This window comes from Suncus etruscus, chromosome 5 (genome assembly GCF_024139225.1).
Source record: "Suncus etruscus isolate mSunEtr1 chromosome 5, mSunEtr1.pri.cur, whole genome shotgun sequence".
In the NCBI taxonomy this organism is placed as follows: Eukaryota; Metazoa; Chordata; class Mammalia; order Eulipotyphla; family Soricidae; genus Suncus; species Suncus etruscus.
In genome coordinates, this window is record NC_064852.1 from 95,327,709 (window position 1) to 95,350,770 (window position 23,062).

The 23,062-nt window shown below is 38.3% G+C and overlaps 1 non-coding gene and 1 pseudogene across 1 annotated transcript; both read left to right on the plus strand.

Moving 5' to 3' along the window:
* Nucleotides 1-5,654: 5,654 nt before the first annotated feature.
* LOC126009151 (cytochrome c oxidase subunit 6A1, mitochondrial-like) lies at nucleotides 5,655-6,154 on the plus strand (annotated as a pseudogene).
* Nucleotides 6,155-18,526: 12,372 nt separating this feature from the next.
* Nucleotides 18,527-18,633, plus strand: LOC126010424 (U6 spliceosomal RNA). Its single transcript, XR_007496454.1, has one exon. It is a non-coding gene; the product is annotated as a U6 spliceosomal RNA (small nuclear RNA).
* The last annotated feature ends 4,429 nt before the right edge of the window (nucleotides 18,634-23,062 follow it).

Here is a 23,062-nt window from a genome sequence, read left to right on the forward strand (position 1 = left end):
GCAGGAAAAGATGATACACTGAGTTGGGAAAAGCCCTCAAGATTGGAGTATACGCACAGTTGTGTGAGTTCTCTAGTTTGCCTTTTGCACCCCTGGCCCTGGGCACCAAACCTCCTGGCTCACATAGCCGTGCTGAATAACACTGAGAGTGAATCCTGGGTTCCTAAGCACCACTGAAGAATCCCACCTACCACAAAAGAAGAATACAAAAAAATTCCCCTAAACAATTAAATGATCAATTTGAATTTTGAAACGATATTAATGAAGGGTAGTTTACATAGGTCTGGGCTGGTTAAGGAAACTTCATAGTATAGTGATGGAAGCCCCAAGAGACTAACAATAGACAGCCAACAGGGCAGCCAACACCCTAGTCAGAAAACAAGAAGTATTACTAGATGTGTCAGATCTAGAGGTATCAGAACTATTACTAGAAGTGTCAGATCTGGAGGGTCAACTAGCAGGAGCTCTGAATATAGAGTAGCCTAGTCACAGCCAGACAGACCAATGGCACACAAGCTTGGAGAAAACCCTTCTCTTGGGGGTGGGAAAAATTAAAAAAAAATAACGCCCTTCTCTTTGAAACAAAATTTTCCATATAATCACCATGAATTACAAATTATGAAATTATTCCTGATTTAATTTTAGGTATATAATGCTCCAACACCAATCCCTTCACCGGTGTCCATTTCCCTCCACCCATGTCCCCAGTTTCACTCCTGCTCCCCTCCCCAACCTGCCTCTATGGCAGGCACTATTTTTCTTTTTCTGTTTTCCTTTTAGGCACTGTGGTTTACAAAACTGTTACTGAAAGGGCATTGTGCATATCACTGTCTACTTTCAGCACCCAATTCTTGACCAAGTGACCACTTTCATATATTTTTGGTGTAGTGATTTCTTCCCTGACCAAGCCCCTTTCCCCACAGTGACATGCTCCCTATCTAGGACTCTTTCTCCTACTCTTTGATAAAAATTCTTCTTTTGTCTCCCACTGTTACTCACTGAAATTCTTTTTTTTTGTCTGCTTTGCTTTGTTTTGGGGTCACACCCTCAAATATTTAGGAATTAAGCCTGGCTTTGCACTTGGGGGACCATATGGGATGTCAAGGATTGAGGATTGAATGGGTTGGCTGCGTGCAGGGAAAACACCCTACCCATTGTACAATTGGCTCCAACTCAGGTTGAAGTTCTTAGAGAGAGGAGGCAGGTACACTGGTGATGGGTATGGTGTTGAATTCATGTACATAGGGAAACCATTATTAATAGAATTGTAAATCAAAAAAAAGAATTGTAAATCACAGAATCTCAATTAATAAAAATATAAATCAATATTTTTAATAAAAATAGTTCAAGGAGAGAATCAAATAGATTAACTTTTTCTTAACTAAAGCTTTGTTTTTGCATCACTTCTAGGCCTTTTAGCTAAGATAAATTGTAGTAACAATTTATGTTTAGGGGCCAGAGTGGTGGCGCAAGCGATAAGGAGTCTGCCTTGTGTGTGCTAGCCTAGGATGGACCATGGTTTGAGTCCCGGCATCCCATATGGTCCCCCCAAGCCAGGAGCGATTTCTGAGCCTCTAGCCAGGAGTAACCCCTGAGCGACACTGGGTGTGGTTGAAAACCAAACAAACAAAACAAAACAAAAAAAAGATTTATGTTTAGCATACAGTTTGGGGGGAAATATTCAAATCTAGAAGTTTTAGCTATACTGTCCATGTTATCAAATAAAAAAAAAAGTTTCCACAAAGTCAAGAAAGAAAAGGTTAGAGGACAAAAGAATTCCATTGAGGTCACTCTCTAACCCCCCATCTTGCAGGGAACAAAAAAGTGTTCAAAAGAGGGAGGAATAAACCAAAGGGAAAAGGGCAGAGAATAAAGAATAACTAGCACAGAGATCATTGACAAGTTAAATGAGTGAACTAACCAATGGGGAGAGATAAAGACTAATGATACACTTTTCCCCACCTGCAATCTTTTTCCAGCTGTGCTTTTCAAGCTTTCTGTAACATTTAAAAGTTTGGCAAAAATTGTTTTATTGATCTTACATAATTTCTTTTTGTCCTGCCACATATATACACATATTATTAAATAAAACATATTCTCTTATAACTATACAAAGTACTCTTCTGAAACATGATATGTGATCCAAATTTATTATACATAAAAACTATATAAAAAGTACACTGGAAGTAAGTCACATTCAACTTGTGCTGTCAGGTAAATGCATTTTTGTTGTGTGAGCCTGAAAATTAGTCCTCTTGCTTCTTCCATATTTTTATAATGAAAATCACTAACATCTCATTAACTAGGAAGATTAACTTCTTTATCTGTCTTTTACAAAAATTCAGGTCTACAACGTTCATTTGTTTTGTTTTGTTTTTGGGTCACACCTGGCAGTGCTCAGGGGTTACTCCTGGCTCTATGCTCAGAAATCGCTCCTGGCAGGCTCAGGGGACCATATGGGATGCCGGGATCCAAACCACCGACCTTCTGCATGCAAAGCAAATGCCTTACCCCATGCTATCTCTCTGGCCCCTACAACGTCCATTTGTATGATATTGTACACATCATCAGACCATTGTAGCATGTGCTTGAATGTCAGGCAAGGCTCAGGAATGAGTTCTTGGTATGTGTACTTATGTCTGATCGTGTCCTATAATTTTTTCATGTTGATGTAAACAACATATTCTTGTTAAAGAATGTTGCTATCACAAATGTTAGGAATTTAATTTGAAATGATCTACTAGACATTTGTACTTCTTGTGCCCAGTGCCTGGAGGAGGTATCTTCCTTCAATTGTTGGCAAGGTCCAGAAAGGAGATTTTCATGTGTTTTCCTTTTGCTTTCAGCTCAAATGTTCCTTCCTTAGAATAGGCCTCCCAGACTCCCTAATAGCTCAAGTGACTTCTCCTCTCTTTCTCTATTCTGTCTTGTTTTATTGCCTTCCCATCACATATCAAAATTTGTAACTGGGGGCTGGAGCAATAGCACAGTGGTAGGGCATTTGCCTTGCATGCAGCTGGCCCAGGACGGACCTCGGTTCAATCCCCTGGCGTCCCATATGGTCCCCCTTGCCAGGATCAATTTCTGAGCGCATAGCCAGGAGAAACCCCTGAGCATCACCGGGTGTGGCCGAAAAACAAAACAAAAAAACATAAACAAAATTTGTAACTGATTTGTTTGTCTCCTGGCTTTTTGTCTATTTCCTTAATTTAATTTTATATTTCATCACAGCTGAGACTGTTCATACATGAGACTGTTCATGAGATTGGTTCATACTTAGCAGCACGGGACACTACTATAACAACTTTCCTTACATTCATTCATCTCACAATAGCTTTGTAAAGATCTTGTCTATTTCCTTAATTTAATTTTATATTTCATCACAGCTGAGACTGTTCATACATGAGACTGTTCATGAGATTGGTTCATACTTAGCAGCACGGGACACTACTATAACAACTTTCCTTACATTCATTCATCTCACAATAGCTTTGTAAAGATCTTCCTATGTCACTTTTTACAGATGATGAAATTGACAGAAAAGTTGTAGCTATTATATGCAAGGGCTAGGATTGAACCCCACAAAGTGTGGCTTCAGTTCTTTTGGGGGGGACCACACCTGGTGACGCTCACGGATTTTTCCTGGCTCTGGGCTCAGGAGTTACTTCTAGAGGTGCTCAGGGGACCATATGGGATGCCAGGGATCAAACCCGAGTTGGTCACATGCATGGCAAATGCCCTCCCCAGTGCCCTCTCTCTGGTCCCAACCAGTTCTTTTACTTAGTGAGAACTCAAACGTATAACTAACATGACATTAAAAATGTCAGACTTCAAGATCAAGCAGTTAATACAAATGGTTGGATGTTTGGCATGTAGAAGCTACTGATTGCATCCCAGCATCTCCAGCTGTGACCACCAACTTAAATATATATATATATATATATACACATTTATATATAAATTGACATATATAAATACACATTTATATATTATGTAATATATATTATATTTTATTATATTTATATATAGGATATATTTAGCCTACCATTTACTGAAAGCTTCAGTTGGTTCTGTGTGTTTTGAGTGATATATTATTAGTATGTAGGTATGTATTACTTTTTCCCATTTTTACATATGAGGAAATTGAAACAAAGAAATTAAGCACCTTTTACCAAAGTAAACAGCAAAATAATTGGCTGAATAGGGATTAGAACTAAAGTTTCCTACCATACCGCTCTATGGTCTGCCCACAATCCTGATAAATTTTGTGCCCCATGGTACCAAATATGGAATTATATGTAATTTAATGCATATTTCTACCTGTCATTTGGGAGAATATTTGCTGATGAGCATATAAATGTGTGTTCTCTGGATGGAGAAATGGAGGGCACCTTTAGATGTGTGTCTTCTTTCTGAGAAACCTTATGCTTATTCTAATCTGTCACTAGTTTCCTAGTCACTAGGAAATCTTATGCTTATTCTAATCTAATCTAATCTAATCCTCCTGGACTTCTCCAATGGTGTTTATCTTAGGCCTCCCAAATTGAAGCAGTCTAACATTATCTGTTTCTTATGGAAGACTATCATTTTTTTCATATTTCTGGGAAACACAAATAGATGGAAATTCAGCAATACATACCTAAATATCTACTGGGTCAAAGCAGAAATCAGAAATTACTTTTAGATAAAATGAAGATGCAGTCTACCAAAATATATAGGATGCAGCTAAAGTCTTCAATGTATGGAATATAGACCTACGTTTGTTTTTGTCCTGCCACTTGATTCACTTTCTTGTCTATTTAACCAACACTTACTGAAAATCAATTCTGGGCTAGGCACTGTGCTAAGATCTGAAGATATGAAGAGCCAGAACAGGGTCACAGGTTCCTAGGAATTAGGATAGTCTATGGAGCATATGACCAGATTATACCAGTTGGTTAAGTGCTTACACCAGGTTTCTGTTTAGAAAACCCAGAAGGGTGGCAATCTTTTGATTGGTCACTCTCTGGTCTTCTGTTCTCTGTTCTTTCCTGCAAATTTTATTTCAAAGATTTCTTTTCTGGTTTTCTTATACCCTCCTTCTTCCCCTACTTTTTGTTACTTACGTAGTCAATTCCAGGTGATCTCTCTTGTGAATTTCATGCAATTAAAGCTTGAATCTCCAACTACTGGAATCTGGATTTAATCTTCCCTACCAGTCCCCTTACCCCCTGCTGATGAATGGAGATTAGCTGTAACATTAGCCTAAAGAAAGTTGAATTAAGTAGTCATTACTTCTTCACCATCCCTATTCCCCTGCTCTCCACAAAATTTAGGATCTCTTCCAAAGCCACAAAGGAATGATTCCATTTCTCCACCCCCGGTATTTTCTGAATTCTCTGCTTCTCCGCCATTGGCACAAATATTGCATATGTCTCCTGACTTCTTTTCTGCTGTCCTAGAATTGTGGAATGTTGTTTTGAAATTCTTCTTTGGATTTTTGTAACCAAATTTATAGTCTCATTTCCTAGCATACTGCCTGGCAAAAAATAGATGTCCAATAAATATATGTAAAAAATAAATCCAAAGTAGAAAGAGAGAAAAAAAACCATTAGATCATTTTTGCATGAGCACAGTTGCTATAATCAAATATAAGAGGTGTGTGCAGGTCAAAGATGGCTGCAGAGGCTGCATCCCTACTTTCCAGGCTGCAGAGCCAAGCCGCTCCCCAGCTTGGTGGTCCATGTCGAGTCATGACCACAGCGAGGAGGGCTCAACTCGCATGTGGAAAGCCCTCATCTTCTTCGTCGCCCTCCCCAGGGTGGCGGTGAGCATGCTAACTGTCTTTCTGAAGTCGCATCGCGAAGAGGACTCGAGGCCCGAGTTTGTCGCCTACCCCCATCTCCTCATCAGGATCAAGCCCTTTCCCTGGGGCAATCACACCTTGTTCTATAATTCACACCTGAACCCCCTGCCAACCGGCTACAAAGATGACTAATACCTGAGAACCAGCGTCCAGGCCCGGGCATCACAGCACTTGTTTGGACCAATCTCCACACCGACCAGGAACGCGGATGGGATCCTAGTTCACCGATGACCAATTTCCCACCACTCATTCCTCTGCTTCCAGCTGGGGGTGGCTTAAATAAACCTTAGATTGGTCACATGAAGAAAATTTTTTAAAAAAAGAAAAAAAAATGAATTTACGTGGTAGTTTCTTCCCTAAATAATGTGCTTCTCAAAAATAGGGACTAGTCTTTTCCTTTGCTCCCACCTTTCTGTTGTGCTTAACATAATAACCTGGTTAAGAAAATAAAATAGTATCCATAATTGGTCAAGAAAGTTAGCAAATGTCAGTAAATATCTGTGAGTGATATGGATGAGGAGCTGTATCAATATGTTATGTTAAATATTTTCTGGAGCAAGGTATAAGTAACAGATAAATATACTATTAGAACTATGTCCATTGAGAGGACACTGGTCAAAGGCCTGGGGTGCGTGCTTTGCAGATGGGAGACTGAGGGTTGGTCCTCCTGTTTCCCCAGCACTGAGGCACGAAACCCATGATCACTGCTCTAGTGAGTGACTTCCAACCACTGCTGGTGCAGAGTTCCTAAATAAATAAATACAAAAACAATAATAGAAGAAACAAAATAAGTAGAAAAGAGACTGCAATGGTTTAATTTCCATCCTGGGAACCTATCCCTTAAAATGGGCGTTCCGGCCTCTGTTTTATTCCCCTTGAAAGAAGCTGGAGCCAAACCCTAGAGATGGTTTTGCATATAACATGGAAATACAAGCGTGTGAACATGTGGTTGTGGGATTTTTGTTAATATAGTCATTTCCTCCCAAACACTTGAAAAATATTTTTTCTTTATATTTTCCATTCGATTTCCATTGCCTCTGTGCTTCCTTGTGGTGTTACATTTAAATTCTTTGGCCATCTCTTTAATGTGGACATGCATAATAAGTGATGCCTGATCTTATGCTAAATGCAAGCCCAGAGTCAGCATCCAGACCCTAGGAATCCATAATTACCTTGGGAACAGAGTTGTATTTTCTAGAAGGGCTTTTATCATTGTCTGTGGAAGCCTCGATGTATGTTTTAGTGATAGACAATTGGAAAGATTTATGAAACACATCTCTCCTCTTTCCTGGGGAGGGAGGACAGGGATCTTCTCTTTTGCAAAAGGTATTGTATGAGTATGCCCCAATCCTTAAGGGAATGGAAGAAAATTATATCAGAAATCCATGCAAGCTAAAATAATAGTTACTCCAAATGGGGAGTGATTGATTCTTTCCATATGCTCTTATTTCAAATGAAATTAATTTTGCAAGAATCATTAACCATCGACATGAAATTTGCTGTTTTTTTTTTTCCTGATGCTGGATTTGACACACCTGCAGCCAGTACAGCCTTCATAGTTAATCTGTAGGAACCAAAATTAATTTCAGTGAAAGAGCCAAATGGTCCTCAAGAGTCCCTTCTCATATGTCTGGTTAGCATTTCCCAGGGGCGGAAAACACAGTTTGACAAGGGTGATAGAAGGGTTTTAAAGGATCTTTTCAAAGTTCTCTCATCGTTGTTTCTTTTTTAATTTGCAGGTGCAAAAATTTGTAATTCTTTAATTCCAAGGGCAATGGGCATCTTGGGGTCCCAGAATTCAGGACAAGTGGCCAGTAGGGACATGATGATCTGCTTGCAGAGTCATGGCAGGTGCAGAAGGAGGGCAAGCAGTTAAAAGTTTGGCCTGCTCTCCTTTTCTCTCTTTTTGTGCTTCCTTTTGCTCTTTTAGACGGGTATACAATTACATGAGCTGAATTCGTTATCTCCTAAAGCTGTGCTGTTGTACATCCAGGAAAAGGACTTGATTACTCAACCCATGTTTCCAGGAGCCTTATTTGGGTTCTTTTATGCAGCAGAAGCAAAAGTGCTGAGTGCACCCTCTATTTGTTTTGCGATTTGCCTGCTGGGCACATTACTTGCTATCACTCTAGTTTCAATAGATGGTCTTTCCACTGAGGTTTTAACATGTCTATATTTAGAAAACAATAAAAGTTGTATTTGATGGAAAATTAAGGGCAAGCAAACAGGCACTGACAGGGTGTGAGAATGGCAAGTGACAATCAGATCTTTCCCAGTTTGGGGCACCACCCTGCTTCCAGGTTTGGGTTCTTCCTTAACTTGTTAAGGATTTCACTTCACAATGAGGAGTAGTTAAATGTGGAGATGAGGAGAGTAATGATAGTCAAGAAAAAACGTGGCTCCAAAATTCTACAATGTCCACAGAGTGATCTTTGCCAAGGTGTAGAGGGTGTATACCAGATAGTATGAGAATTCAGGGGCTAATATGCCAGTTGCATGCAGGCATGTCTTCATGGCTATGATGAGCATACATAACCTCTTTTATTGGAGTGTTGGGCTGCTGGTGATGATTTGTTCCTCCACCAGGAATGGTTTGTATGGCCTTTCTGCAAGCTGTTACTAGAAGCTTAGATTATGGGGGTTTTTGGGGTGGATGTAAATAGAATAATTTCCTGTTTGCCTCCACTGTTTTTGATGCATTGTGAAGATTAATAGACAAAACACTCAGAGATTTGGGGGGGTGTATAATGGGGAAGAAGGAAGGAGAGTAGAGTTTGTACTCTGAAAGCACTGAGGGAATGTCATTGAGATGGGCCAGTTCCTTGAGCTCTATAGCTATAAATACTTCATTGTTCAAATATTAATATGTTTAATTGTCTGTGGGTTTAATAAATGTATTTACTTTCCTATGACTTCTTAAATGTTGTATGGAATATTGTGAAGTTTTATTTATATTTACTTTTTCTTCAATTTACTTTTTTTTTCAATTTACATCTAGTGGTTGGGTGGGATACTCCAAACTCGGTGCTCATAGGTCACTCATGATGGTGTCAGAGGACCATGTGATGCTGAAAATCAAACTCAGGATCTCAAGACAAGTACTCAATCACTGAGCCATATACCTGGCCATATTTCTTTATTTTACACTGTACCTTAATTATAGGGACATATTCAGTAGGGTACTTAAATATATATAGTAATTGCCATAGTTATTATTAATTAGCAATAAGATGTACATAGATATTTTCCTGGCATTAAATACAAAATTAAAAATTTTAAAAATGTATCTACAAAATACATATGGTAAGATATCAGATCCTAAGATGTGTAACTGAGCACATATTTCTCTTCCTTGAAAAGTCGAAGGCTGATGATGATTTGGAGACCAACGATTTGAGTTTTTTTGGGGGGGAGTCCCACACTCAAGGATGCTGAGGAGTTACTCCTGGCTCTGTTATCAGAGATCACCCCGATGAGCTCAATGGACAATATGGAGTGCCAGGGATCAAACCCATGTCAACCATGTGCAAGGCAAATGCCCTTCTCACTGTGCTATTGCGTTAGTGCCAACAATTTTTGATAATAGTTCCTACTACTTCCAGTTTTCAGCTTCCTAGAGAGATTTCACTATTAAACCAGTTTTAAGGGACAGAGAAATAGTACAGTGAGATAATACAGAGAGATAGTACACTTGCCTTGCATACAGCCCACCTGGGTTCAATTCCTGGCATCCTTGAGCCTGACAGATGTGAACTCTGAGTGCAGGACCAGGTATGCCCTCCCCTTCAAAAAGAAAACAACAAAACCCTCAAGCAAAACAAATCAAAATAAATTTTGTTTTTGTTTGTTTTGTTTTATTTTGTTTATCTGTCTTTTGTGGTGCTTATCGATATAGCTGGAGTCCTCACTGGATATTTGACACTTCTTTTGGTACTGGTGGAGTGTTTCACATTCTTTCCCTCACTCATTTCCCAAATCGATGATGAGAACCTCTAGAAGGATTCTGCCCATCTTCGGGGTATTAGACTTTTACCCCCAGTTTATATATTTTCACCTTTTCAGGCAAAACCACGCAACTTGAACTAGCTAGCCCTGCCCCCACTTAGAGGGGGAAATCAGGGAGGCATCAAGACCAAACTGATGCAAGACTACTAAGTAGTAGGTTAGATACAGAGGGGACCACATATTCTAGACGCCCTGGGGGAGAGGGAAGAGGAAATGGGAGGTAGGACAAAAACGGAGGTGTAGGGAGGACAATTTAGGGATGGGAATCCCCCCTGATTTTATGTAAATATATACCTAAAATATTATTGTCAACAATATGTAAGCCACTATGATCAAAATAAAAATTACATTAAAAAAATTAATTAATTTCCAAATATAAAAGTAAACCCCACTCTTCTACTGGGGAGTCATAATTTTGTTTCAGCATCAAGTTGCCTTTTGGCTTCTAGACAAAGTCATGGATCTCTCCATCTAAACTTTTTTCTTCTTGAGCTTTTCCTGTGGGAAGTAAGGGGACCACAACTCACCTCTGCCTCAGTGCCTTCAAGTGGTTTCTAGTCTTAGAAACTACTGCTGGGAATCCCGAACATTGAGTTCTAGCCCTAGACCAGCAATTCATGTCAGTTAAAAGTAAATTAGCTTTCTCTCCCAGGCCTTCTTTTCTTCTGGGTGTAAAAAAGTGTACTGTTTTTTTTCCTGGATTAGTTAAAAGACCATTTATAGACTAGTAAGTGATGTCACGGAAAGAGCCAAGGCTTTGGAGTCGGCCAACCTGATTAATTCTTCCCCAAATATTTATTTAGTATCTCCTACATACCTGGTACTGTTCTAGGTGTCAGAGATGCTGCCCTTGTTTTAATGTTGAAAATACAATCAATATTAACCTATGCCACTGGCAAATCATTTAGCTCCCATAGTTTGCTTTTTTTCATACTTATCACACAAGGTTTCAAGATTTGTTGCCAATATCAGACTAAGTAGTGTTTAAATTCCCTATTATAAAGGAATACATAGTATGCTATGTAAATAATCTATTTAACAAATGGAAAGTCATTTTAAAATTTTGTAATGCTATCCAGATATGGTGAATTCTTGTTTTATCCTATCTTGGATATTAGTCTTTAAGTAAGAGACCATCACAAAAACTACACTGTTACATTATAGAGTTGATCTCTTTTCTCCTATATTTACTTAAAAACAATTTTATGATTATGGAATATATGATCTGATAAAATACTAGGCTGGCACTAGCGATATAAGAATAAATGAGATTTGTTTATTTGTTTTCTAGGTCACTCCTGTCAGTGTTCAGGGGTTACTCTTCATTCTGTGCTCAGAAATCACTCCTGGGAAGGCTCAGAGGATCATATGGGATGCTAGGGATTGAACCCAGGTCAGCCATGTGCAAGACAAATTCCCTATCCTTTGTGATATTGCTCTGGCCCCAAATCTCATTAAAAATTAGATTTTTAAGGCTTTACTTAGGATCATGACAGTTATTATTTGGACTGCACAAGGTTTCTCAGTTTTGGGAAATATATTCTTCTAGAATATATTTGTGTTGATTATTAGATATGAACAGAGGAAGGTACAGAAGAATGTAAGGTAGGAGAGGAATAAAGAAGAGAGGGAAGGAAGGAGGCAAGCAAAGGTAAAGCAACACTTACTAGGGTGTGTAAATTCAAGAAGAAACAATCAATAAAAGACATGTTTCCCATAGCTTCTCTAGAGACATAGTTCAGTATATTAATATCTTTTGCAACAAGAAAAAATCATGGGGTAGATCAAGACCCCCTCCACCATAACCCAGCACTGGAAAACTCAGCAGCTTCTGCCCACACTTGCCAAGATCACTGCAAAAAAAAAAATGACCCAGCCTTTTCTACTAAGCGCAAAAAGAAAATGATGGCACCTGGTTGTCTGGACCAGGCTGAAAACTCCAGGGCCTTCTCAAAAAGGGTAAGTAAGGTGAATTTCCCCTTTCTATCTGAAGCCACAATAGCCCTCTACATCCAACAAAAATTTTCTAGCTCTACAACTTAACCTTATCAAACTGCTTTGTTTGATAAAGATTTGTTTCAGATCTTTAGACCCTGGGCTACACAGCCCAACACCTCAAAATTACATATTAGTCTCAGCCTAGTAGGACCACAACAAGCCTGATGCGAACTGTTACATAGAAGACCGCCAAGCTCAGTGAGTCTATACAGTAACACAGTACAGTACCAACCACAATCCAGTAAATCCTCAGATAATGACTTTAGCAATACCATTGTGAGATATAAGTTATTTCAAATTGATCCTTATTGATCTAAGTTTTGATCATTCCATTTGACTTTGTATTGTAACAAATAATATGAAATTAATTTTTCTTTTTTGTCAAGATTTATCACTCGATAAAGCTTTCCAAAAATTAGCCGAGTTTCAGAGCGATGCGTTTCTGAAATTAATTTAAAAAATTTTTTTATTTAAAGAAAATCCATCACATAGTTGATATAACTGATCATTATATATTTGTTTCAATATGATGGAAAGCAAAGTTATTTAAAAAATAGGAAGAAAATAGAAAGACAAACTAAAAAATAAAATGGAAGAGAAGAAAAAAGAAAGAAGGAAAAATTCAGTAGCAAGTATATTTGTGAAAATGATTGTATCTCCAATAAAATCATTAATACAATAGCAGAAGGTTTATAACCTTTTTTTTAAAGATGAGATAAAAATATAATAAAAAATGGTGTGTGGGTGGCAGTTGTTTGCATAGACACAGCAAAATATGGGAGAAACAGAAAGAAAAAAAACCTTTGACCTAAAAACAGGGAGACCTAATTTATGAAGTATTCTGGCATAGGACCAACTCCAAGCTCCAGACATACTAGGTTGTCCAACCACAAAGTCTTTCTCTGTGGTTCCATAAAAGCTCTTCACAATCACGGTTGTTTATGTCAGGTTTCTGTAGTTAGAGATCCTGGTTTCTGTACAAAACCTGTGTCGAAATCAGGGTGACACTGTGCGTCTTCTACTTTCTTCTCACCATAGATGTCAATGCAGAAAACCCTGCCCTGAAAGCAAGGTGTTGCTGTTACCAAGTCATCGGGGTGTCATAAGAACCCTCTCTGGAGTAAGTCTATGCCATTTGGATTACTAAATGTCTTGATGTTATTCTGTTATGGTCTTTTTTGTTTGGTACTTTTTTGTCTCTTGGATTTGTAGAGATATTCCGAGGATAGGGAAGTGTTCTGCTATTATCTCCTTAGCTACTTGTTCTTTCCTGTTCCTGTTTTCTTTTCTTTCTGGAATCCCTATAATTTGGAGATTATTTCTTCTGTCTTTGTTCATTAAGTACCTTACATTTTCTTCAAGTGTTTTATTTCTCCTTTCTTTTTTGACTTCTTTATCTTAGCTGGCTTGTAAATTTGTCTTCAAGTTCTTCTATGTGATTCTCCACCTGAGTAATTATACTATTATGGCTTGCTAACATGCTATTTAGTTCCTTCAGTTCCATTTGTATAGACTCTCATCTTCTGAAAGAGTTCTTCTTTGAGTTGGTTGAATTGTTCATCAATAGATTTCTTAATTTCACAGGCTAGTGACTCATTGATTTCCATTGCTAAACCATTAAGTGTTGATTTTAGGTTCTTATCTATAAGGTCCAAGCGTTTGGGTGGATTTGGAGATTTGCCAGGATTTCTCTTTTTATCCCCCACAGTAGATGTCTTCTTTAGCTTCCCCATTGATCTTTGCATTTAGTGCTTTGGAGAGCTAGATTCTCAAGGTGTTGAAAGAAGTGCTAGATTCAATCTGCCAGGAAGTCTATGATATAAATTGAAAAGACTTTGTGCTGGCTCGCTAGTGTCTGCACAATTTGAGAAATGAGGACTGAGGGGAAGGAAGGAAGGAAGGAAGGAAGGAAGGAAGGAAGGAAGGAAGGAAGGAAGGAAGGAAGGAAGGAAGGAAGGAAGGAAGGAAGGAAGGAAGGAAGGAAGGAAGGAAAGGAAGGAAGGAGGGAAGAAAGGAAGGAGGAAAGGAAGGAAGGAAGGAGGGAAGAAAGGAGGAAGGAAGGAAGGAAGGAAGGAAGGAAGGAAGGAAGGAAGGAAGGAAGGAAGGATGGATTGATGCTGGGAAGGACCCAAAAAGACAGTCCTGTTTACATTTGGTGGAAGGGATAAAGGAGTGAGGTTCCCTATTCCCTCTCTAGCACCAACTTGGCTGGCCCCAAAGGGGTAGATAAACAGTGATGGCCCTGGAACCCAGAAGGAAACTGAGGGAAGACTGGAGAGGAGAGGAGGCCCCCTTTGTTTGAGCTTGGTAGAGGGAATTAGGACTGGAACCTCCCTGTTCCCACCCAGACACAATCCTCACTGTCCGCAGGGAACAAAGATTCAGCAATGGCCTGGGACACGGAAGGTTGCTGAGAAAGACCAAAAAAGACAGTCCCATTTGCATTTGGTAGAAGGGATTAAGGAGTGAGGTTCCCTATTTCTCCCCAGCACCAACCAGGCTGGCCCCAAAGGGCTGATGAACAGTGATGACCCTGGAACCCAGAAGGAGACAAATTAATTTTTGTTCCTGTAAGGGATAGGTTTGGGTGGTGGATTAGAAACTGGGAACATTGGTGGAGGAAAGGTCACATTGGTGATAGCATTGATGTTTGAATATTTAATGCCTAAAACAACTATACCATGAACAACTTGAGAAATCATAGTGTCATAAGTTTTTTTTTTTTTTAAGAAAAGATAACAGGGTTTTTTTTTTCTTGGTCATTTAAAGAAAAAAAGGAAAGTCACTTAACTATACCCAGCCATGTAACCACTATTGTTATAGGTATTTCAGAGTATGATATAAACAAAGGAAATAAAATATTCTAGGAAATAAAAAATCAGAAATAAGATTAAATGTCTGTGCTACTGGAAGGAATTGCATTTGTTAATTTACTCCATTCAAGGGAAAAAATCATGTAATAACTATAGCTTCAAAGGGCCTGAGTATTGGATTTACAAGTGGAAGAATGAGAGAACAATAATTGAACACCTTTATGTACTGTACACTATCACTTTATTTTAGAAAGTTGTAATCTTCTGCATCGAAAGATTCATTGGTAACAGGAAAGAGAACAACAGTACACAGGAGCAGTAGCATAAGGGAACTGACCCAAAGCTTGTGAACTTCATGGCTGGTTCACAGTCCCCAGAGAGGCAGATCAGGCTTCACTGAGGTGAAGATCTAAATTTCAAGCAGGAATAAAGTGTGTGAAAGAGCTCTAGAGATAGTCAGAGATAGATGACAGACAGAGACTCATAGCACAGACTGTGTGGTAAAAACAATGGAGAATGCCCTGCTCTCAGAGCACCAGGTCACCACTGCATTCCTAAGCATTCACCTACTGCTGTTGCACTGAAAAGATTGATTTTCTTGAGTCACATGAGGACACAGATTGCTAGCCCAATTTATGGTTCACATGGGGCCTCTTTTATAGCTCATTCTCAATTTTATGGGGGGAAAAAGGCTGGTCTCTTCAGCTTTCTGCTCTCTGCGATTCAAGAGCTTGATGCTTTGCTGGATCTGGATTTCTTTTATATTCCTGACATTTAGGAATGAGAAATGGGAAGCAACCTGATCCTTTGTGTCCTACTATCAGGTTTTGATACTAAAGTGTATTCTTGACATTTTGCTTCTTTCTCGCTTAGAATTTATGAAAAGATCTTAGTAAAACACTCAAGTATGGAGCAAGATAAATATACATTGAAATTCCAGATATGTTCCTTCTTAGTTTGGTGTCCTAGGCATGGACTCACTCACCCCAAATGTGGGCCACAACATTGCACTGAATGCTGAGAGGCTGAGATGCAGCACTAAGCTCTCACCTAAGAATAGAATCAGAGAAGTGTATCTTGGCCCTTCCAATCTTGGAATAAGCAGGTGCAACTCAGTGATCACTTCTACAGCATTAAAACCAGAGAGAAAGAGCAAAAGTCACCATAGGCTGGTAGTCTGTTGTTCATTACCTAACTCAGCAAGCTAAATACCTGATCTCTGAGAAAATTCTTAAGGCTTTTTGCATTAAAGATTGTATGTAAGTCTCCGTAAGCCTTACAGGCCTATGATTACATTCAGAAAATAACCTTTATAGAAACAGCTTAATTGTAAACAGGTAGGAGCATAGCACTGAAATTTCAAAACCTATAATAGTAATAAAAGTCAGATTAGATTACTTTGGGGGTTCTTTCTATTTTTCTCTATTTCCAGGCACAATGTTAAGCACTTTATTATTAATGAACACAACCCTTCGGTGTTGTGTGCTGATATGTAGGTGCTGTAATGAGTTTTCTTTTAAAATAATGAATCGAGACACAGAAAAGGACAGTGGCTTCCGGAAGCGGCAAAATGAGCATTCACATCCAGGCTCACTGCTGCAGAGTCAGTGCAGAAAGTGATCCTCCAGTTCTATAAGGACAACTTTCTTAAAAATAATTATAATAATAACATTGTGTATATTCTAATTATAAAAGTAAGTCATGGTAGAAATTTTTGAAAATAGAGAAAGGGGGTAACAAAGCCAAAATAACTTATATTTTTATCATAGTGATAATGTTTATTAATTTTGGGTGTATTTCCTCTTGGAAATTAAATTACATATATAATTCTCTTTTCATAGAGCATAATGCTGCATATAACTTTTAAAATTTAACGCTAAACTTTAAGTGTTTTCCATGTTATTGAATATTCTTATAAACTATATATTTTAATGGCTGAAAATAGTCCAATTATCTAGAGGTGCCATAATTTATTTAAAAATTTTCATAACATTAGAACATTAGGTTGATTCCAATGTTCTTGAGATTGCTCTATTGGTTCCTTGAGGATTCCTTAGCCTTGTTCTTTTGAGAGTTGCCTAGGCTGTTTGAAGCTTTTGCAGCTTATCTCCTTCAGCTGTGAATGGACCCACATTGCTTGCCTCATGCAAGGGCATCCCAAACCATTAAAGAAAGTGAGAATTGGGGCCTGAAGAGATAGCACAGCGACGTTTGCCTTGCAAGCAGCCGATCCAGGACTAAAGGTGGTTGGTTCGAATCCCGGTGTCCCATATGGTCCCCCATGTCTGCCAGGAGCTATTTCTGAGCAGACAGCCAGGAGTAACTCCTGAGCACCGCTGGGTGTGGCCCAAAAAAAAAGAAAGTGAGAATTTTAGTGTCCAGATTCTCAATGAGGGTCCAGAATTTCATCCAATTAAAAAGTACTTATAAAATCATTAAGATGATTTATACTTATAAAATACTTATAAAATCATTAAAAATACTTATAAGATCATTAAAATCTAGCTTTGTAAAGAAGGTATGTACCTTGTAAAGAAATTAAAACATAGAAATGAGAAAAAAATATAAAATCACATCAGTTACCTTGAAAATTTGCATTGTTGTTTTGTGCCAAGAGTGACTCACACTTATGGAGTAGGATTGGGGGGTTGGGATGTAACTTGTAATAGCTAGGGCCAAAAAACAAGCAGTCTGAATAATGCTGGAGACCAAACCCAGGATCCCAAATATACAAAGTGTATACAACTGAGACACATCCCTAAGTCCCTAATAAATATTTATTTCTCCAAACTATATACTTTCTTATTTTACTCAACAACATATCACATTCTTTTACAATGTGTACATATATTAAACCATCACAATGTACACATTGTATTTCTAGCAATATTGCCAATTATACCTCAATAAAGCTGGATGTTGGTGAGGGGGGGGAATTCAACCAAACAGTAAAGATATTTTTGTTTTGTTTTGTTTTGGGGCCACACCCAGCGGTGCTCAGGGATTACTCCTGACTCTGTGCTCAGAAATTGTTCCTGGCAGGCTCAGAGGACCATATGGAATGCTGGGATTCGAACCACTGTCCGTCTTGGATTGGCCATGTGCAAGGCAAACACCCTATCACTTTGTTATCTCTCCAGACTCTAAACAATAAAGGTATTATATACCTTTTCCTGTTGATGAACTTAGATCATCATTGCAAACTTAATGGCTGCCCAATTCCTGGACCCAAATCCTACAACCAGTCATATTTAACTCATACTTTTATGTTAGTATGAAGTAACTTTCTTCCTAATTCATTTTACCACACCGACCATGGGATAGCTAGCTGCTGTGCTTTCAGAGGATGCCTACCAATACAGACTTAGCCTTCTTTACTTGAGTAAGCAAGGCCCATATTCTTGGAAAGAAGACAGATGAGATAAAACTGTAAAAAAGGTGATTCTAAGCAGTGCTTCTAAATTAGGACATATGTAAGGAAATATCCAGATTGTCTTTACAAACTTAAACCCTTGATTCTGTTGTGTTCATAAGTTGACTGAGAGCATAGAGTTAACTTAGTTTATATCTGATCCTCATGATCAAATTTCTGTCTCTAACTTTGAAGGAGATACTTCTATCTCCAACTCCCTAATTTATCCAAAAATGAGAGTCCTACAGGTTTGTCAGAAATGAAATTCAGGTTCATTTGAAATAGCTTTGTTTAAAATCAGTGAAGATGTTGTTTGAACCTCTCCATTCTTCTCAGACCTTATTAAAAGTAGAGGTTGAAGAGATCTCTCAGAAGGCTAGAATTTATAGATAAATAGCATAGAATCCCTATTTTATTTCTGAATACTTGAAGAAAACAAAAATGACTATCATTGTGCTCGCTTCGGCAGCACATATACTAAAATTGGAACGATACAGAGAAGATTAGCATGGCCCCTGCGCAAGGATGACACGCAAATTCGTGAAGCGTTCCGTATTTTTGTTTGTTTTAGCCAAATGTTCACAACCCTAACAAACTTTATTTTCTAAAAAAAAAAAATGACTATCATTAAAATAGTATCTACATTCAATATTCATCTCAGCATTATTTACAACAGCCAATGATTTGGGGTATTTTTTAGGAGAGCACACCTGGTAGTGCTCAGAGGCCACACATAGTGGTACTCAAGGAATCCTGTTTGTGTTGGGATTTGAACCAAGAACATGGTCAAAACCTCATCCCTTAACCCTATACTATCTTTCCAGCCCTATTTATTTTTGGGTTTTTTTGGGGGGGCACAACCCAGCAGTGTTTGGAGACTGCTCCAAGTCCTGTGCTTGACATCACTCCTACAGTGCTTGGGGAACCCCATATAATGCTAAGGATCAAACCCAAGCCTCCAACATACAAAGCATGTGCTCGGCCTATCAAGTTATCTCTCTGGACCCAATATAGGTTACTAAAAACTTAAAATAATTTGTTACTTTGAAATATTTTTATTTCTATCAATATTTGCTGTTACCCTAGTGGGTATGTACAATTGAAAATACAGCAATTACTATTTAAAATGAGACTAAATCTCAGAAATTGATAAATATTCATCCTAGTACACTTAGAATGACCTAAGCTGCTAACTTTACTTTTTTCAAGATAGATTAAAAATAAGAGTGAGAGGGTCCATTAGACAGAAGTTTGCTGTGGTATTTATTTGATTTGATTTGAAATGGAAAGGTGTTAACTAGGCGGATCATTTTAGTTCACATGTATCAAATCTCCTTATGATTCAAGAGCAAATATTAGTGGGTTGAATGAATCACAAGCTGTAGACATTTCTCAGATCTATTTTTAAATTCAAACTGGCTTTTGCCCAGAAAGAAGAGAAACAGAAATTTACTGGCAGTAAAACCTTTACCTTTTACCATTGAATTCTCTAAGATATTTTTTGTTAAAATAAAACTTCTCTGAAAATATCAGAACAGATGGAATATTATGAAAAGCACTGCAAAATTGAATACTTACTTTTCAGATAACTTTGGAGAAAATAAAATGCTAGATAAGAACTTGTCTTTTAAAAGAATCAGTTGACTAGAGACAAAGTATCAGAGGTAGTAAATATTTGCCTTTCTTTGAAGGAACTGAAAACAATAAAAACCCAGTCACATTAAATTGTTCTCAAGGTTAGTCAGTGAGACAACAGCCCAAAGATTTTTTTTTTGTTTTTGTTTTTTTTTGTTTTTGGGTCACACACGGCAGCGCTCAAGGGTTACTGGCTCTATGCTCAGAAATCGCTCCTGACAGGCTTGGGGGACTATATGGGATGCCGGGATTTGAATCACCATCCTTCTGCATGCAAGGCATGCATACCTTCATGCTATCTCTCCGGCCCCAGCCCAAAGAATTTCCATCTTAAAAGAATTTTAAGGCTTATTCCTAGCATTAGTATATTTGAATGGTTTGGGAAGACCTTTAGAGAATTGACCTGGTGGGCTGGAGTGGAGGAACCTTAGGGTAGGGAATCTCAGGAATTTGGAGGAAGGACACAGTGATGGGTTTGGAGTTTGGAACACCAGATAGATGCCTCAAACTGTATTATTTAATACCACACTGTAAGTCACAGTGCCAAAATTTAATTTTTAAAAGATAATTGAGGGCCAGAGCGGTGGTGCAAGTGGTAGGGTGTTTGCCTTGCACGTACTAACCTAGGATGGACCACAGTTCAATTCCCTGGTGTCCCACTGGCCCCCCACAAGCCAGGAGCGATTTCTGTACACATAGCCAGGAGTAAGCCCTGAGCTGAGTCACCAGGTATGGCCCAAAAACCAAAAAAAGAAAAAAAAAAGATAATTAAAATAGCATTGCTAATTAACTCTTTTCCTAATCGAAACACTCATCCTTTAGATATCAAAGTATTCAAATTTTATTTTTGTTTTTGGCCATAGTTATTTAGGGCTTACTCCTAGCTCTATGCTCAGGAACCAGTAATGGTGGAGTGAGAAGTGTCTGGGGATCAAATCCAGGTTTGATCATGCATGTAAGGTAAACACCCTTTCCATTGTACTATCACTCCAGCCACAGTGTATTTAGATTTTAAATTGTGAACTCACCAGGAGAAAAGAGGTATCAGAGAATATGATGGTCCTGGTTTATATGCTCAAAAATTTTAGTCTCCTAGACAGATGAATTATAGTAGCATAAACAACTTAGCTATTTTATTTTTATATTTTACTAAAAGCACCATGATCTACACAGTTATGTATAGTTGGGCTTTAGACATACTACATTCCAGCACCATTCTTACTACTGGTGTATTTCCTTCACCAAGATTCCCAGATTCCCTTCCACTCACTTCCAACCCTATCCCCAACCTGCCACTTTGACAGACACATTTTTATTTATTTATTTATTTATTTTTTGATCATAGTGGCTTACATATTGTTGACAATGATATTTTAGGTACATATTTACATAAAATCAGGGGGGATTCCCATCACCAAATTGTCCTCCCTACACCTCCGTTTTTGTCCTACCACCCATATCCTCTTCCCTCACCCCCAGGGTAGCTAGGATGTGTGGTCTCCTCTGTATCTAGCCTACTGCATAGTAGTCTTGCACCTATTTGGTCCTGGTGTCTCCCTTGTTTCCCCCTCTAATTGGGAGGGGCAGGATTAGCTAGTTCAAGTTACGTGGTTTTGTTTAAAGGAGAGAAAAGTAATAAACTGGGGTAAAAGTCTAATACGCCGAAAATAAGTGGAATTCTTCCAGAGGCTCTCAACATCGGTTTGAGAAATTAAGGAGAGAAAAAAGGTGAAACATTCCACCAGTACAAAAAGAAATGTCAAATATCCCGTGAGGACTCCAACAATAAGCACAAGCACCAAAAAAAAAAAAAAAAACCAAACAAACAAACAAAAAAATAAAAACCCACAAAAACAAACACAAAACAAAACAAAACAAGCAAACAAACAAACAAAAAAATGTCATGGTCTTGATATAGGAAACATGGCATAGCATACAAAGGAAGAACAGAAAGGAAGAGAAAGAATAAGTATAACTGGGGACAACTTCAATTATCACACCCAAACAGAGAAATTGACCAAAAATAGATAGGTAAATAAAAATAATAATAATAAATGAAAATAAAATAATATATAAAAAAATAATGATTTGTGCTTTTTTTTTCCCTCCTGCCCAGGCACAGTAAATATTGGGGTCATTCGAAAAGGAATTCACTTGGCCTAAGAGATATGGGGTTTCTCCGCCCTTGGAGTGTATTGTCATGGGATCAACTATAGACTCTGTTCAGGATCATTTACTCTCCCGGTGGTGCTTTTGTGGTGTTTGTAAGACCTCTGCTCTGTCCTGGGTGATACTATCAGGCCTCTGTGTCTAGGGATCTCAGTATCTGCACAGATCCTGCGGTGGGAGTTATGATGAAGTCAGTCTTTGTGGTTCTAGAAGTTCTGTTCCATCAGTGTCATTTTAATTCATCTTCTGTGGTTGGTGATCTTGGTCTTTGCACTGAAGCTAGGATGGCACCTAGGACAGTGTCTTTCTTTGTGCTTCCAGAAGCCCCATTCCGTTACAATGGTCTCTGCCAGACCTTTGAAACTGGGGATCATGTTCATTGTGCAGATCGTAGTTCAAACCCTAGGTTAGGGCTTTTTTATTGGTCCCAGGCTGTATACAGTCTGGTCATGGTTCTAGCAGCAGTCATCTGTAACTCGAAATCTTGGCTTTTGGGCCTTCCAAAGGGTGACAAGTCTTCTGATTTTGTCTTGTCGTTAGCTAGAAAGGTAGGATAACCTTCACTTAGGTCAGGTTGTTCCCATTTTCTTCGTTGTCAGGATGTCATATTAGAGCTGGCATTTGTTGGTGACCTCGCAGTATTGCGGCTGTCCCGGGTGGGATTTGTTTCCTGTAGCAGTTGTGAAGAACTGTGTCGTTCCTGTGGACAGACACATTTTTAAGTTTTGTTGTTGAAGTTTGAATCTCTTGGTTTCAGTGTTATTTTTAGACATATCACTCTTCTGCACTACCAATGTACTTGAATCCCCTTTACCCCTGCACTCTTGTTACTCTTCTCTCTTCTTGCCCCTTCTATTTCTTTCTTTCTTTCTTTCTTTCTTTCTTTCTTTCTTTCTTTCTTTCTTTCTTTCTTTCTTTCTTTCTTTCTTTCTTTCTTTCTTTCTTTCTTTCTTTCTTTCTTTCTTTCTTTCTTTCTTTCTTTCTTTCTTTCTTTCTCTCTTTCTTTCTTTCTCTCTCTTTCTTTCTTTCTTTCTTTCTTTCTTTCTTTCTTTCTTTCTCTCTTTCCTTCTTTCTTTCCTTCCTTCCTTTTTTCTTTCTTTCTTTCTTCTTTCTTTCTTTCTTTCTTTCTTTCTTTCTTTCTTTCTTTCTTTCTTTCTTTCTTTCTTTCTTTCTTTCTTTCTTTCT